The sequence below is a fragment of the Odontesthes bonariensis genome, chromosome 7, assembly GCF_027942865.1.
Source record: "Odontesthes bonariensis isolate fOdoBon6 chromosome 7, fOdoBon6.hap1, whole genome shotgun sequence".
NCBI lineage: Eukaryota > Metazoa > Chordata > Actinopteri > Atheriniformes > Atherinopsidae > Odontesthes > Odontesthes bonariensis.
In genome coordinates this window covers 19,986,684-20,005,309 of record NC_134512.1, presented here as the reverse complement: position 1 = coordinate 20,005,309, position 18,626 = coordinate 19,986,684, and the positions used below count along the sequence as shown (strand labels likewise).

The window sequence follows — 18,626 nt, the reverse complement described above, 5'->3', positions numbered from 1 at the left end:
TGATCTGTTTTTTTATACACATCCACAGTTTCCTGAACTGCAAAATCTCCTGATGTGACCAAAAAAAATCAGATTTTTTCCCCAGAAAAGTCTCAGTGAGCTTGGGATGAGAATATTACTTACACGAGGACCACGTGTCTTTTTATTCTTACTTGTTAAATCTTTAAGTGCACGGTTTCACATGCACATCAAACTAATTATACTGAGGGCCGCATTAGTGTCTTTTTAGCCCGTATCTGTTTGAAGACTGCCCAAAATCAATTGCCCATCGTATTTCTGCTCAATATAACTTTAAGTTTACTAACTAATTAAAATCAAGGCCTGGACACCATGGCTTGATCTAAGATAACAAGTATTGGTTTAAATGGAAGAGCTTGCACTGTAATAAAGCTTTTGTCTTTCTGCATATTATTTCTTTCTTTTCTCTTGATTCTTTCATTTCATAGTTTTGAGTGGTTTCTCGTTCTGTTACCTCTCATCTCTGCTCCTCATCTGAGCTCCTCAAATGACATCCTGACCATAAAGTGCACCCTCACCTTAACCTAAGTATTCAACTTTAAGTTTAAAAATAGGGCTCGTGTTTTGTAGTCAAAGTGTGTCTGTGTGAACACATTTATGTCTCCAAAATATGAATAACACAAGGCCACACACACACACACACACACACACACACACAGCACAGACTGTAGTAAAAATGTCTTCAACATTCACTTCTAATGAAATCTTCTCATAATTGAGACAGTATTAGCAATGTATTAAACAACTGCTGAACGAGCAGAGTACAAGCTTGCAGAGGTGTGATGTCCTCTGTTGCTCTGTCGGTGGTCAACACCTAAGTGTAGATTTTAGTCAACACTTGGAAAACATCCACAAGGACTTTGAAGTTAGACCACCAGTATCCGTCCTGCACAGCATCTGGAGGGGGGAGGACAGAGAAGAGCCTACTTTTCTGTTTATTGTGAAATTATCCTTCCCTTCTCTAGTGGCCAAACATGGCATTTGCACTCCTTGAAAATAAGAACTAGAGCAGGGGAAAATAATTACTCAGACAGCTTGCCCTCCCTGGAAAAAGCATATAGAACAACGACTGAATGGTCCCCCACCCAGGAGAGCATTGATGGTGAATGATGTGTCAGTTGTCAGCAGAGCTGTACCATGCAGATTAGATATCAAACTGAACTTGAGAACAGCTGCCATTTTTACAATCTGTTCTGCAGTCTCTACAGATTCTCCTGACAAACACAAGGCCACAGATCCGTGCCTGGTTTGCCAAAAGCATCTTCCTGCCAAAATCATCTTTTTCTTCATAAACCAGGACTGACAGAAAACAACATTGGTTGTGTCCTATCTCAGGCAAATGGACAGGGAGCTTGTGAATTGTTACACCCGACTACGGCACTGTTCTCCCACCTGAAGCATGAAATAACTACACGACAGGTTTTCTATTCTGGGGGGCTGAGACTGACAAAGGGCACGACTGAACTGTCTTGAACTAACTGATATGTATATTTGATATATAACAATATGCATCCTGTGATCAGAGATTGTAAGTACTGAAGATGCTGTTTCATACAGAGGGTTTAAATGCAGAAAGGGTGGGAAACTGATTCCTCAAAAATGCCAGTGTTGTAGTTGAGGTAATTAAAAAGGTCTTCTAGCCTTGTAGGAGTATTGCAGCAATGTAATGATATGATATTAGACTGCCAGTCCACCATTTAATCATATAGGCTACATGTGCCAGTAGTATTTGTTGATATCCCTGAATTTGAGTTATAACGATATTCACTTCCTTGGGTTTACAAAATAACATTACTTGGTTAGAGGGACAAAATGATGATGGCTAGGTCTAAAATCTATTTTTTTTTAGATTGTGACCATCACCCTAATGGATGCCCTTTTTCTGTTTGCCTTGGTTACATGTAAACACAACATGTTACATTGAAACATATTTAGAAAATAACATCACTTGGTTATGATCAGGACTAAAACCTACTTGGTTAGGGTGAGAAAACAATCATAGTTAGAGCCAAAAAAAAAACCACAATTGTTTTTACAACGGGAACGTACCTTCATTAACGTCATATTTACCCTTAATATGCAGTTTCTGAAGGTTGTATATCCTTTGAACATAGTGAATGTATCTGCCGCCACTTTATTCCTATCCTTATAAAGATTTTTGCTCTTTTTAAAAAAACATTTCTTCAATCCTCGACTGTACTTTTCCCACAATGCATTAAAATGACTTCATGCAGGGCGGTCGGTGGCGTAGTGGGTTAAGCAGCCGCCCCATGTATAGAGACTACAGTCCTCGCTGCAGCTGGCCCCAGTTCGAGTCCCGCTCCAAGCAGCCCTTTGCTGCATGTCTTCCCCCTCTCTCTGCCCCCTGCTTCCTGTCTCTCTCCAACTGTCCTATCATTAATGAATAAAGGCCCAAGAAAATATATAAATAAAAAAAAATAAAAAATGACTTCATGCATCAAATGTACTTAGTTAAGCTTAAGTATTAAAAGGACTTTAAGGTTAGAAAAAAATATATGGATAGACATTAAAGCTGCAGTCGGCAGGTTTTCAAAATTCCGAGTCTAAAGTCGGAAAATTCGAACTGATACAACTTTCAGGTCCCTCCAGTGTGAGCGCACACAAGCTGGGGCAGACTCACGCTCAGCAGCGTGTGCACAAGCTGTGATTGACAGGTAGGATTCCTCCACCCTAACTTGATTGGTTAAAAACAGCCGGGAGCGCTCAGTTTTTGCAAGCATGATTACAGGCTTCAGAGGGAGCTACAGATTTCGTTATTTTTCCTAAACAGCCTATTTAATATTCTACTTCCAGAATCCCATGACAGTTCAAGCTAATATGACTAAAAAAAAGTTGCCGACCGCAGCTTTAAGATAGGAAGCTTTACTGATATTTCCCATGTTACCATAGCAACGTGTCCCCCAACCGTTATGTTTCTGTACCAGTTCGGGAAACCGAGCACTTCCTAAACTGACACTTTGTAAGTATTCTCTGTATTGAACTCAGATGCAGCAGGCTCCTGAACAAGCATCAGTATGTGATGAGCAGGGAGTGAGTACGGGTTGAAAATGCGTATGCGTGTTTTGATTACAGAAGTAGTTCCTGGTGCGTAGGTGTTTGGCTCCAGCTGTTTGGCATCTTAATTAATTGAAAGTGCACCATGAATACTGGGTTTCTACTCCACCCCTTTGTCACTTTATAGACTTATCTGCGTATTTAGGCCTATACTATCTTGACTGTCACCTAACTGTATCTCAGACCTGACTTCTTCTGCCACCCACATGACTTAGCCCTGGACTCTGAAAACCCCTGGCAGCAGGACAAAGTCTCTTTAGAACCTTCTACTCAGACTCTTTCCCCTGCACCTGTCACAATAAATATGTGTTAAAACTTGTGTTCTACCGCTCTCTGATTCTGGGTTCAATAAAAAAACAAACCTCGACAAACAATGCCTGTTTCCAGTTTCTTTGTTTCAACAGTGAAGATATACACGTGATGTTGAGAATATCAGAATTGTTCTTATGAAATGAAATCTATGAATTCCCGAGGCTTCAATGCCATCAACAAAGATCCCCAAACCTCCGTTTCTATGCTCTGTAATGCTCTTAAGACGTTTAACAGTCCAAGACACCGCACTAAAGCAAAACTCACTGAGAGAGAGAGAGAGAACACTACAAAACATTTTAAAAGCTTCTTCAGGCTGAACTGGAGCAACCTGCAGCTCATAACCATGGAGCTGCACATTCAACCTTTTACAGCTCCATGGGACAAATTAAAACTAATTGTCAAGATCTCTGCTAATACAGTGTATTATCATATTCATGATTATTAGATAAGGAAGAGAACACCCTACCCGACTGCAGAGAAGCCCCTCTGCAGTCTCAAGTTCAAAATTAAAAAAGAATGCATCACAAGAACGATGGAATCCCAAGATTACCAAAGTATTTTACAGTGAAATGTGTTGTTCTGTGTCCAAAAACAGAAACGAAGGTTTTCTGTCTTCCATACAATGATTGCAAAACACACATCAAACTACAACTGTGGGAAAGGAAAGGATGGACTGATTAGGGCTGAGCAGCAATGAGCCCTAACTTGAATCCCACTGAAATCCTTTGGAGAGAGCTAAAATCAGCCATTGCTAATACGACTCCTCTAAACTTTAAAGAACTTGAATGCAGAGCATTGGAAGAGTGGTAGACAAGTGCAATAATCTTCTAGATGGCTCGTAAAAACATTATTGTTGTTACTGCTGTTGTTCTATAACTCTGACTGGGCATGTTACTGAAGTGTTTAGTATCACATAAATATGAAAAATAATTACTCTCTTGTAAGTTAAACATGGAAACAAAAAGAAGCTTTGGTGCGCCTACAGTAAGAACGTACTTTTCTGAGGCAGGAGACATCTTGTGTCCAGCAGAAAATGCAGAATTTAAACACATCTAAAATCCTTTGTTTTTCTAAATACTTTTCAAACTTCTTTAAACAAATTCAATTAAACTTATTTATGTTAAAAAAAAAAAAAAAAAGTAAAAAAATTCAAACATCAATTATTATTCAAATCAGAGTATCTGCAGATATATTCAAATGTCCAGGGGGCATCTTTAAAAAATTGTATCAGCAAAATTTCTCGCTAGAGTCAGTGTCCCGGATACTCAGGATAATTCACAGACCTTGGTGTGAACAGTTTATTAATGAGAGCCTTTGTTTGGAGGTCTCTAAAATCAGAAGTGTTGACAGTGTGGGCTGAGAGAAACGCAGGCAGATAGAGATTTTGAGATTCTGCTGCCTCAGTTTTGCATTGTTCGTATAAATTTTATCACTGTACTGTGCTGCCGTGGTGCAGGAAGAATAAAAACCAAATTATATATAACTGTCAAGGTAATAATTCAGTTATTTATTTACTGAGGAGGAAAACTAATTATTTGATGAAATGAAAAATTCAACGGAAAAATACTTTTTTTAATCCAAAAGGGACTTTATATTGTTGCAGTCACTTTTTCTTTTTTTGGATATACCATTGTGCACTAAGACAAACCCAGTTCTGATCACACAAATGTGGGTAAACCTTTTGTTATGAAGCATCACAACCTATTGAATCTCCATTCCAGACTTTGCTGCTCCAAGAGAAGACAGCAGACGAGCTGGCCCAGACCAGCTGCAGAGTATGGTGCAGTGCTGGAAAACCAGAATGCTCTGTGTCTTGTCTGATGCAGCAGATTCGTTGCCTCATCCACCACCACTTTGTCTGCAGAGTTCGGGATTCATGGTCAGGGATTACAGAAGGCCACAACAGCAGCTTCTGAAGCAGCAGATAACAGCAGCAAGTTGCCCCAAAAAAAGAAGAAAGAGTAGTCCCAGTAGTTGGGGACCCAAACATGTAAATTAGTTTGGGGCAGAAATTTAACCACAGAAAAACACAGCTGTGACTCAAGCACTGCTATTTGGAATAACTGTTTTTTTTTTTTTTAATTTTAAAGTTACATTTCCTTTAGATGTTTAGATTCTCTTCTAACAAACGTAACTTGCAATACTTAAAATTCAAGTGGTGGCGTATCCTGTCTTACTTCACAGAATGTCTGCTCGATAGACATTATAAAGAGACATGGACATTCTTTATATGTCTATGGTCTGCTCCACCCACAGGTGAGCAGGATCCTAATGGGGAAACTAAAACTGTTTTCCTAATTAGGCTTTTAATGTTTCAATTTAGCCTCTGGTAGCTTGTAGTGGTGCTTTTCTGTTGATTACAATAATGAAGACAAATCTTAAAAAGTGTTTTATAATCAGCTGTGCAAGAAAATTGTCAAGAGAAAACAAAATAGTAACAAAGAGAAAAACAAATAACTTCAGATGCAGATTTTTCCATTATATTATTTGTTTGCATATTTCTGTTTAGTGTAATTGACAATTTAGTTTCACACATAATAAAATGTCAATCAGCCAGTAGCAAAGAGAAGGTGAAGCTGTGGCCTTCTGTTTAGATAACTGTGAGATAACTCAATGAGCTAATAAAGAAGCAAAAGTAACTTGAACTTTTGGGCCGATGTAATAAATTTGGAGAGGGTCCAAAGACAGTCCACAGATGACTCGTGCACCACTTGTGACAGAATATAATTCTGATAAAGTAGGAAAAGCAAAAGTCCACCTCAGCCAGAATAAGTACGTACTTGCTGTAAAGTACATTTACTCAAGTTATGCTTAAGTAAAGCTTTGATTTACTTGAGCAGCTCCATGTCATGCTCATGCTGTACATTTAAGATTAAGATCAGATTTATTGTCATGCATACACCCGAAATTTGTCCTCCGCTTTTAACCCATCCAGGTTGGCACCTGTTGACACACTCATAGAGACAGATGCCATACACTGGAGCGGTGGGCAGCCAATAACAGCACCTGGGGGAGTATGGGGGTACGGTGCCTTGCTCAAGGGCACCTCAGCCGTGACAAGGAGGTGGACTGACCCCTCCAGCTGTCAGTTTCACCAATCTTTTAGAGAGGCGAGAGTGGGAATTGAACCGCCAACAACCCACTTATTATTTATTGTTATATTATTGGACAACCCCACTCTAACCACTGAGCCAAGAATTCCGTACTGTGCCTCACAACATTTTTTTCACTGCAACAGTTAACTTTGCAATATTCTACATATAGAATAAATGACAACCCAAAACTCATTTGATCACAATGTACCCATGTGGGAAAAGATTTGTTTAGAACTGAAACTATCATTTGAATAGTTAATGATTCAAGTAATTTTTTGTGCATTCATGGTTCCAGGTCCTGAAATGAGAAGATAATGAGAAGTTTTCTTTATCTTAGAGTAAACGAAATTATGTTGTATTTGAACCACTGCATTAAGGAAAATAATGCTATTATCACATTTTCAGCCATCTGAAAATAATCTCTGTATGAATAATTGATAACAGCATTACCCAGTAGCATCACATCAAACAAACTAGAATAGAAATGCATTGCCTTATCATTAAAGCATTGAAAAGAATGATATAATACTGTTAAAGTCTTGGAGGCATTTTTCTGCATTACGAGTACATCTGCTTCTGATCTAAGACATTCAATCCATCAATTACAATATCAGCCACAACACTGAAATCACCTGCTTATTACTGTGTAGGTTCCCCTCATACTGCCAGAGCAGGTATGACCAGTTGGTGCATGACCTGAGGTAGCGGATCCATCCTGGGGTCTCTAAGGATCTTGCTTATTTCAGGACATCCCTGACGCTTGATCTTATTGGGATCTGGAGAGTTTGAAGGGCAGCTCAGAGGTACTGAGCAGTTATTGCAGTGTGCACGTACTGTATATGCATGAACCAGGACTTGAACTTTATCTGCCAGTGGTTTCGATGTTTCATTGATCAGTGAATACTGAAGATACCAAAGTACTTTTACAATGTGGAACTGCTATTCTAGAGATCTGAGTGTTTAAGGTGAGAACGCAGTATTTTTAGTCTATCATGCAAAATGAAGTTAGCAAACAGACAGGTAAAAGTATGAAACAAATAGGAATCAAGTATATGAGGATCAAAAACAAAATTAGGCATAGCTGGCAATTTAGTCAAGCTCAACCCACACATCAGCTGATCAATAGGCTGGTTCCCCTCTTTACATTCAATTGGTAAATCTCATAAAGCGAGCTCCACTTAAGCTGCTTGGCCGCAGGCATTCTATGTTAGGTCTCCGAAAAAAGCCATAACATCAAACATTAACTACTATAATAACACTACTTTGTCTTTAAACAAAAATGTCAGAATGTCAAGGTCCTGTCTGAACTTTTTTTTTGAGACAAAGTGACCGGGATCTAAAACTAGATTGACATAATAAAAATACATGGAAAAAAGTCCTTGAAATTTTGGTAACTAAAGATTTTGAAAGCTTTTGAAGCATTTTTTTATGTGGAGCAGGCGTGTCAGCAGAGCTTTTGTGAAGGCAACAGCAGGATTAAAGTGATACTCACAGAAGTTTAACTGATTTTGCAGGGCACCACAGAGCTGTCAGATAAACCATTTGTGGAAGATGACTTTTTCCCAATTTTGTCATGCTGTGCTCTTGTCATTAATTTTCCCTTAGATATTTTACCAATTGTATTTAATTTAATATATTTTGATAAAAGTGGTGTTTTATTCTTCACATAGTAGTGAGCTTTCTCATCAAGGATCCCAATGAAATGGCCAAAACTAGTCTCACTATTTTATAGTTTCCATCATTTGACATGCTGTCTTTTAAGTTTTGATTTCAACACATTTAGTACAGGTACGACAAAAGTTTGTCTCATTTATGTGTTTGTATCTGGTCTTGTTGATTTCTCCGAAAGGATCATTTTCAGGTAACCGTTTCATTACAAGGGAACACTCACCTGTAATGTTCTGTCTGACCTCCCACCAACATATCTTTCAAATGTCACTGCAAGAAACCAGACCCAGTGTTGGGTTTCCTGATCTTCCATGTGGAAAATCAAAAGAGACATCTTTCTGAACCACAAGGACTGCAAAGTAGGATTGTGTTTTATGTCAGTGTATTGAACAGGTGCAGGAGGCATGCAAAAGTTAGCTTTCTACAATAACCTAGGCTGATGTCCCGCTCATGTTCTCTTGAAACTAAAATCTGTCACTGCAGATAAACAGAAATCTATAATGAATAAAATCCTCATCCCAGTGTTAGATTCTCACCTGTGCCATCATCTTTCTTCCGTGGCTCACTGAAGAACTGAGGTGTGCATCCTTGCAGAAATACATAGGATTTAATTATGATAATTACGCCGTTCCAGGCAATTTGCCCACTTCCATGTCATATCATTTTGAATATCTCAACCATGTATAAAAATAAATCAATTATATTTCATGGAGTTAGAAAATAGTGCAGGTAGCGCCTATTTCGAGGTTGTTTACCTGCTGTTACTATAAGATTTTCGATTTCCCCCCCCCCCCCCCCCCCCTCAAGTGGATCTGTAGGATAAGCCCAGGTTAAAGGAGAGGTCAATGGATGTGTTCGTGGAGGTGTGGGGCTAGGCGAAGGGATGTGGGTGGTGGGTGGGCAGCATCAGCATCCATGACGTCACCAGAGTTTAAAGTGGGCCGCGCTTCGCCTGGTGGAGAGGAGAGAGAAGAGGGAGGAGGCAGTGGCGGTTACTCTCGCCTAACTTCTGCACGATTTAAAGTCCAGAAACTAGTTTAACGTTAACTAGAGATGGAAGACAGTGTTGCTCAGTGGACCCGCGGAACTCTCCCGTTTTACGTGCGATAACTTTCAATCCCAGGTTTCCTGAAGGGTGAGTTCTAAAGCTTTTCCCCGACCATTGAGTTAATCGGCAAAGCAGGCTAATGATGCTGCAGCAAGCTGTCACCACAGACAGCGTGTGTCTGTTCTGATAAACAGCTTTGCAGATGTGTGTTGAAAGAGATGCGTTTCTTATGTTTTTGTTTGTATTGCCAAAGCAGTCGGCAGGAACTTGCGGCGCAGTCGTTTGGGGAGCGCTGCTGCAGCTGGTTGATGTGACAAATAGTGCTTTCTATTTAATTAGGCTATTGGCAAGTCTATCTCTGGGAAATGTGCGCTATATGGCAGAGGAAAAGGCTGCATCACCCAAGAGAGTCTTAAAGTCCAGCTATTGCAGCTTTTGCAGTAATGTTTTATTTTTTAGGGTCTGCCACAAAAACTACATATTAGTTTGAGGACACAGTAATGGCAAAAGCCTGATTTAATGCTCCAAATGTTAATGCTATCTAAATGTGTTGCTGGAGGCATGAATAACTGATTTGAACTGCTTCAGTATACATTTCTGGCTATTATACTGTGCTTTTCCCGTTTCTGATAACTTTGATGGCTGTGGTTGATCATCATATTTGATTTATTAGCTCCTTAAATGTTTCACATTTGCATAAACCCCGTTTAAAGTGGCGCCTGTTCATCTACAATGTCTTGTTTTTTTCTGATTTAAGATTATGTTTGGGTTGGGAATGATTCGGAGAGCATCTTGGTCGTCCAAAATAAAGACCACACGTGCTATGTCAGTCCTGAACCACTAGATGACAACAAAGTGCAAGCTGTAGCTGCTGATTAAACGTGCATTGGTCCACATAGAGCAGATATGCACCATTGTGTGATAATGAAAGTATTACAGCTGCTGATTCCTTTGTGACAAAAATAAGCAGAACAAGACCCTTTGTAAGATCCATGACTCTTTTAAAAAAGAATTTTGATCAAATCTCTCGTAAATGCCCAACACACATTGCCTCCCTGCTGTAACTGCTGTTGTTTTGCACTGTTTGAGCTGCATACATCACATCGTCGCACATGCTGTGCATGGGTTCTCCGCATTATAGCAATTTGTCACAAAGTCATTCATCACAAATGGACCCGAGCACCACAGCAATGCAGGTTTTATTTTCACCCTGAGACTGGCACTTTGTGCATGCTGAGGTGTCATGTCTTCAAAAAGTTCAATTTTTTCTGTTCCATCACCTTTGATTTTCAAGTATAAAGGATAGGCTGCTCACAGTTTCAATAACCCACATTCTTATTATTCTCAGATAACTAGGCAAACACAGCAGATCCACATTTGCAAATAAATAATTCACATCATCCAAAGTCATGTTTAAATTGCAAATATTGTTTGCCTTTGCATTGAGAATTTAGACGAGCAGTCCTATTGTCAGAACTATTTTTAATCCAATAAAGCAACAAATAGAGACAGTTTTGTGGGACTATCATCACTCCTCAGAACAAAATGTGGACTAATATCAGTCTCATTTTCCTTTAGTTATGATTATCACGTAGCTCTATTTTAGCTTGCAAGACGAGCTGCCAAATGACCCAAATTTAATTTTCATAATTTGTTGTTTTCCTGTCAACATCCATGCCTATAATTACTGCTACAGAAAAATGGCCTTTGCTTCCATTCTGTGGCAATAAATCATTCAAAAAACTCAATAAAGGGATTTAAAGAATGTTCCTAATCCTGTCGTTCAGTTCACCAGACAAACTTGGTAACCTTTGTCACGTTTGGTTATGTCTGGATATGGTTAACTTTTTTATAGATTACTACAGTGTGGAAAAATTCTGTAAATATGGAACTGTAACAGATATTTAAGGATACTTACATACTTAATTTACATTGTTAATTTTGATTGTTATATAATTTGTGGGGTTACTATAGAACAACATGCTGCTTTTCATTTAGTCTGTCAAGTCATCGCATTCAGTTGGAGGTGCTGCAAGTCTGTGGGTTTCAAAGTAATTTTGCTTTTTTATTGACGCATGTGTGTCACTGTAAACTACCGGGTGGTTTTCCAGGGTTGTAAGGCTGTGATATCAAGCATCTTTTCCCTTTTATGCTGAAAAACCCCTACTGATGCTCAGTTCTGCCTCAGTGGCTTCAGCTCTCAGTCAAGCCAAGGACAACATTTGCCATTGAGAGGCTGTGAATTATGACATTTTTGAATTTGAAGTGATCAGAAACCTGTCTTACTTCTCTGAGCTGTTTGGGTCCTCGAGGGGTATGTACCTCGTGCTCGTGCATTTTTTTTGGAGTTTTTGTTGTGTGCACTTTACAGTCTAGTGAAACCTCTCAACTGGAAATCCCTGTGTTTGGCTCAATCAATACATTAAATTAGTGCTGAATAATGAAAACTTGCCCCTGTGGATGGCTTACAGCTTTCTCGCTTCATAAGAAGACATTTTATTGGGAAACAGAGAAAATGCGCTCTGTGGCAGGAATTAGATCTTACATAGCCACTCACATGGCGAAAATAGACATAAGGGCAAAAAAAAATCAGATAAGTCTGCACATCCATTCACATTTTTCTTTGACTTGGAGGACACACTAATTCCTTGCTTTTTTTCTATAAATGCAATTAGCGCTTGATCAGCTGCTGGTTTGGACCCACACAGGCTTAAAAATCTTTTAATCTCCCATGAATTAAAGGATTTGGAAACACTTTCCAGCACATATGTATAGAAATGTTTTCCCCAACAGGCTCGATATAAGCCACATATAGCATTTTCTCCTGCAGTGTCCCAGGATTTGCAGAATGGCTGTGCTGTGGTATAATGAGTGGGTTGTCCAATTCAGCTCATGCAGGAAAATCTGGAAAGTCAACTCAGTGGTGTAAACTTGACACTGGTTTTCAAGCCAGCACTTGAATACCTCAGTATTTTGTAAAATGTTGGGACAGCTATTTTTATTTTTTTCTCAGAGTTCGCTATGTTGAACAGTGTCAGAGTCCCTCAAAAGTAACAGCTAGAGTGACCTTTATTCTGCAAATGAAGCTTTTTTTTCACCCTGCAGTGACTGATAGGTCTTATTATTTCAGCAAAAGTACACAGAGCATTCAGCAAATACCCTGGAGCCATAGCAACTACATTAACAAAAGTTAATGAAATATATGGAGGCAGGAGTCGGACTTTACTTTACTTTTGAAAGCTGTGGCATTTACATTTTGAACTGAAGTGAGGGAATAAAAACAATATATACCACAGCGTTCACCCACATCTCACATATCCTGTCTGTGTAGACATTTATGTTGCGGCCTAAAGTGTCGCGTTTAAGTGTGAGAGCGAACAAGTTTGTTGCTGACAGTTTTCATTGGGAATGAACATATCTTTTCATTTGTGCATGGCTTGCATCACAACAAACTTGGATAAGTGCAAAGTGATGCTAATTTTTTAAGGCCACAAGATTTTGCTCAGAAAACAGCGTAGCTGGCTGACATTGAAAAACAAGAAGACGTTTGCAATTTAGATTCAGCTTCAATTGCTGTCCCAGAGGTCCGACCGTGGCTGCATCTGATTATGCTTGCATGCATTTAATTAATAATTCGACAATGCACGGCATTGATGCTGGTCTGCCAGCGCTCTACAGGGGAATAGATTGCCTGAGCTTGATATCCAGCCACAGCCTCTTAGCAAGGAGCAGAAACGATGAGCTCAGGCAGATTTCAGATACAGGAGCTCCAGCGTGGATTTACGTAAATCCCCCCTCCCTAAGGTGCAGTCCTGGGCAAGAATGCCATGGACTACAGCTCACCAGCAATGCTTGGCCAATCTCTGATTAATGCACTCATCAGTTCTTTTCTTGTTTGTTTTAATGACAAGTTTGTCCCTTGTGGGCATTTGGCGACTTTTTGCAAATAGTGCTGATGCGTCTGCTTACATCTGCCACTTTTTTTCATCCTTGTCTTGTGAAAAGACCCCTGCCAGAGAGACCAAGTATTTTGACGTGAGCAGGTTGTCAGTAACAGAGCAAGGGGGCCGCACAACACATATTCCACTAGAGATACAGGACACATAAGCTGAGGAAATGAGCTGTGATAACATCTCAGCATGTTGCAATGTGTTGTGCTTTGTTGATAAGGCTATTATTCATCATCGTGCCTCAGACAGCAAAAATCCAATCTCCATCTCAGGCATATGCTTTTTGTGCATAGTTTACCCACTGCTTTGCATTTGCTGATGAGCTTTACTGGTTTTTACAGCTAATTGGAGTTTAAAAACGATTTAATAATTTATTTAAACTGCACATAAACCACAATTACTCACTGAGAAACCTTGGCAGATCTTCTCTTCTGAGAACTGAGGTCGCTGAGCAGAAGTAGATGATTAAAATATGGTCCTGTCAGAAACACGCTGAAATTTAATATTTTATGTTAATTTGACAGCATAAAGAAGATACTGAGAAGCACTAAGAGCATATTGAAATGTTGAGAAAATTACCTAAAATGGATGTGATTCACTTATCCTAAGAAAATCCTAAGAAATCTTATGAAGGAGATGATTCACCTGTCGAATCATTGAATTAGGTGATTGTCTTTTTCTCATTTGGGCTAAACAGAAGAACGCAATTATACTCACTCCTTTTTCACTGAGGTCTGTAAAAACGGTATTTTCTTCATGCATAATTTCAGTCAAACAAACCAGATTTTACTCAGAAATATGATGAGCCAACAAATGAAAAATCCCATATAATTTTTAACTTATTTTGAAAACATTCATCGTTTAAAAACATCACTTGAACATTAACTCTTTAGGCCAGAAAGGATCGTCAAGGATTATCTCAGTATTGTATAGTATGCCTGAGTGGGCTAACTAGTATGGTTATTATAGTCCACATTTTCTATTATACAGCCATCCTGCAACATGATCAATGGTGGATGATGATCCATCCTGACACATACAGACAGGAAAGTGTTGTGGTCATGCCACATTTTGCTGCCAATGTGTGACAGAAGATTAAAGTCGACAAATGATTCACTCTGCTCTACTGTCCATTAATATTATGGTGCCTATTAGAGGGTGATATCACAGAAAGACCTTATCATAGTATTATTTTTGCTTGTTGCTGGGGATGTGTGTCTGAGTCAGGATTTCTGGCCTTACATTGTTTTTTTCTCAAAGACAGAAATGCATGCTCTCAGTTGCAATGCTGCATTGATCAATATCTGACATGTAACATATTGCTGTTGGACCTCAGCCTCCTCCTGTGATACGCCTATTTAACAAACGTTGTGGATTCATCTCTTCTCAGCTCCTGTGATCAGTTCTAGTGAGAAAACTCTGGACCATTGCCAAAGTCTGGTGATGGATCTTTGTGTTATCTGTGAGACACTTGGAGCCCTATACCATAAAACCACTGCGCTTATTCAGCACCCAGGTACCTTGCTTGTGATCAATGACCAGCAGTCAGGACAGTGAATGCTGCACAGATTGAACCACAGCTGGGATTTGGATGCTGAATAACAGTCCTCTCAACAGGGGTGATTCATGAATAATACAACAATCAGTGGAGCGTCCCATCTTCTCTCGTACGTTGTGGGCAATGCTTTCGCCTGCCGAGAGTTTAAGTTTAGGGCACAAATACCTGGCACCTCCAGCATCAGCAGGGTGTAGGAGGTTGTTTCATGTAAAATGGGGCTTGAATTAATGAAAACCTTTTAGATTTTCTATACTTGAACATCAAGAAGTCCTAAGAAATCAGCAGATTTGTTCATATGTCTTCAAAGTAGACAAATATATAAAAGAAAGTGAGTGTGACATTAGAGTCAAGTGTTTTTAATTAATAGGATGACAATTAGTGTGACTGGGTGTCCTGTTAGATTTAAAGACCAAGTTTGACAAGTTTGGCAGCAAAACATTTATGGAGGTGTTAATTGTAATAAAACACTTCTAAGGCCCTCAGAAAAAGATTTGCTGATGCTCATCTATTTGGAGGAAATTCAAACCCAGAAGTTTTCAGCCACCAAATATCACTTCAAATGAGGTGCACAAGAGTCTGCAAAAGGTCTTGCTTAAGGTCACACGGACAAGTTAGAATGCTACTGGAAAAATGTTTCCTGGACAGCTGAGATGAAAGTAGAACCTTTTGGTTTAAATGAGAAGTGTTATTTTTTAAAAAAAGAAAACACTGCACTCCAGCACGAGAGCCTTATTCTTGAAACATGGTAGAAATAGTACAGTGGACTAAGCCTGTTTTGCCTTCAACTGACTTAATCATATAGGTCGTTTGTTCATGCCTTCAAATCGGACCCATAACACTATCCCATAAAGTACCACCTCTACAAGCAGCAGAAAAGAAATACGACTTATATGAACATATCCACATCAGAGCAGACATCATCATGAAGTGTCTCCTTCGAGAAGTCATAAAATCCTTTTAAGGGCTTGGTAAAGGGATGGGGTGTGTTGGTTTGGGTAGGGCCACATCAAAGCTGTCACCAAGGCAGCTTTTTACCATCTCAGAAACATCAACAGAATTAAAGGTTTCCTCTCCCAAAAAAACCAGGAGAAACTCATCCATGCATTCATCTCCAGTAGACTCGATTACTGTAATGGTCTTTTAACTGGACTTCCCAAAAAGGGCATTAAATATCTGCAGCTCATCCAGAACGCTGCTGCTAGAGTTTTAACCCGGACTAAGAGATCTGAACACATCCCACCAGTTTTAAAATCTTTACGCTGGCTTCCAGTCAGTCACAGAATAGATTTTAAAAGCTTGCTGATGGTTTACAAATCCAAGAACGGTTTAGGCCCAAAATACATCTGTGATATGTTCAGAGAATATAAACCCAGCAGAGCTCTTAGATCCAAGGACTCAGGTCAGCTGGTCCAGTCCAGAGTCCAGACTAAACATGGAGAAGCAGCATTTAGCTGTTATGCTGCAAACAAGTGGAACAAACTGCCAGTGGAGATTAAACTTTCACCAAATGTAGACATTTTTAAATCCAGGTTAAAAACATTTCTTTTCTCATGTGTCTATGCATGAAATCTGCATGGTATCTTTTAACTTGCTTGTTTTTAATCATTTTAATTATTTTATTTGTTTCTCTTTATATTCTTTTAATTCATTTTATTTGTTTCTCTTTATATTCTTTTATGTATTTTTAATGCTTCTTCCACTCCCCGCTGCAATACTTTTATTTTATGTAAAGCACTTTGAATTGTTTTGTACATGAAATGTGCTATACAAATAAATTTGACTTTGACTTTGACTTTAGGGCCAGAATGACAAGTACTTTCAAGCATTCAACCATTCACAATGTGTGTTCAGGACAAGACTAACATATGTCATCAGGTTTTTCACTTCTGAGTTATGTTCAGTCAGGGACATGATAGAGGCACAGTGAGGCCTCGACCCCACTTTTCCGTTTTTTTAAATTTTTTATATGAATATTTTACATCTGTCCACAAAAAACATCTCTGTCCAGACAGGAATGCAGAGATTCCCAAAAACCCTGAAGTAACAACACTGGACCAGTAGGGAGGCTAAATAAAAACACAAGATAAGAACACTCTGAACATGCCGTTTGAGCTTTTCCTTTGACAAAAAACACTTTTTTGGTTGCCTTGGCTACACGTTACAACAAATCTTTGTCAGTTTCTGGTGAGGTTTAATCAATAACTTTAGTTAGTTAAGATTAGGAATCATATTTACTTGGTTAGAGTTTGAAAATGATCATAATTAGGGCTGAAATACAGTCTTTTAACAACGTGATGCCATATTTTAATACTTCACATGCAGTTGCTCTTACGACCACTTGGAATTGCTTGTTCTACTCATGGAATTGGAGTCTGCATGAACAAACACCTCATGGAGATATTTAGGCAGAGGACCGTCTTGTTTTACTGCATCTGGGCCAAGGTGACTTGCCATCATTGACAAACGATGAAAAATCGATTGAATCCATGATTTCTAATGGAGAGTGTCAGGACATCCGTCTGTGAGCTAAATTTGAAGAGGGAGTGGATCATGCAGTATAGACAATGTTCTCAAGCACTGATGTTGTTCTACTAAAAAAATGGTTAAAGACAAATTAGGTTCATGTTTTGGAATGGTCAAATTCTTGACCTTAATTAAATAAAAGTGTTGCAGAGGGACCTGAAGTGAGAAGTTCATGCAAGGAAACACACCAACATCCCAGAGTTTAAGATGATCTAATTGGTGGACAAGAATCCTTCCAAACTGATGCGCAGGAATGATTAACAGTCACTGGAAATCTTTACTTGAATTTATTCCTGCAAACGGGGATCTCACTGGATGCTGATAAGGAAGGGTGTGCATAGTCTGAGCACTCACATATGTACTGTAATGATGGATAATTTTGCTCATTAAATAAATAAGGCAATGCAGAGAAATATATTTAGTCTCATTTGTCTAATTGAATTCCCTTTATCTACTTTTAGGACTTGTGTGAAAATTTGATTATGTCTTCGGTCACATTTATTACAATACTTGGACAATCTCATGTTGCTTTCTAAATCATTCAAGGCACTGAGAGAAAGCAGGACAGAACTACTTTACTTGCAAGTTTATATTTACACTCTGCACTAAGCAGCAATATTCATGAACCTTTTAAGAGAATTTTGTGAACTGGCGTTGAAAAACTTTATAAGAACACATTTGAAGTCATTGTTTCTTCAGCAATAATCGGTAATAATTTTTTCCTTAAACTAATTCTTACGTTCTGTCTTCTGTGTTTTAGATTTAGCTTTCAGTTAGATTTTTGCTTGATTTAAGGATGTAATGTGATGAAAACACATATTTTCATTTATCCATCGGGCTGGCAGAACAAAGCAACATACCCTTTGTTCATTTTTTTAATTAATTCAATCCAAGTAGGCGTATTTTTTACAAGTGGTTTCAAGGACACTTCAAAGGTCATGGTGGCAAAAATTGGGTATTCATCTTTAATGCAAATCCAGCTGATGGAGCTCTTGTTTCACCAAACTGAGATTACCTGGTTGCGTCACAAATGCTGCAGGAGCACATTTTCAGATTTAATAATCATCATGGCAAGTCATCCCTCTTTCAGTCAATGGCTAGTGGTCCAGAAGGTTAATGTGTAACACTAGCAGTGGGAGGACACCGCTGATCTAAAGAGGGCTGTATGAGATGTAGGTTTTAGGTAGCAGGAGAGAATTCCTTCCTCTAAATACACAGATTTAGCCCGTGATAAATCCTACATCCTCTTTATTATCTGAGAATTTCCGTGAACTTCACCTGTAAATGAACACAAAGTAACACAATTATTCAAGTTCTGTACTAAGGTACAATTTTGAAAGTAATACATGAAGTTTGCAAGAGTATCTGCTATACTGTAC

General features: G+C 38.9%; 1 protein-coding gene across 3 annotated transcripts in view; it reads left to right on the top strand.

Annotated features, from left to right (window-relative positions):
* Positions 1 to 9,147: 9,147 nt before the first annotated feature.
* Positions 9,148 to 18,626, top strand: part of megf11 (multiple EGF-like-domains 11) — a 75,170-nt gene continuing 65,691 nt past the window's right edge. For all 3 annotated transcript variants that reach the window (XM_075469944.1, XM_075469943.1, XM_075469942.1), the window contains exon 1: positions 9,148 to 9,303. The gene's annotated coding sequence lies outside the window, so the exon portion shown is untranslated. The remainder of the gene's footprint in view (positions 9,304 to 18,626) is intronic.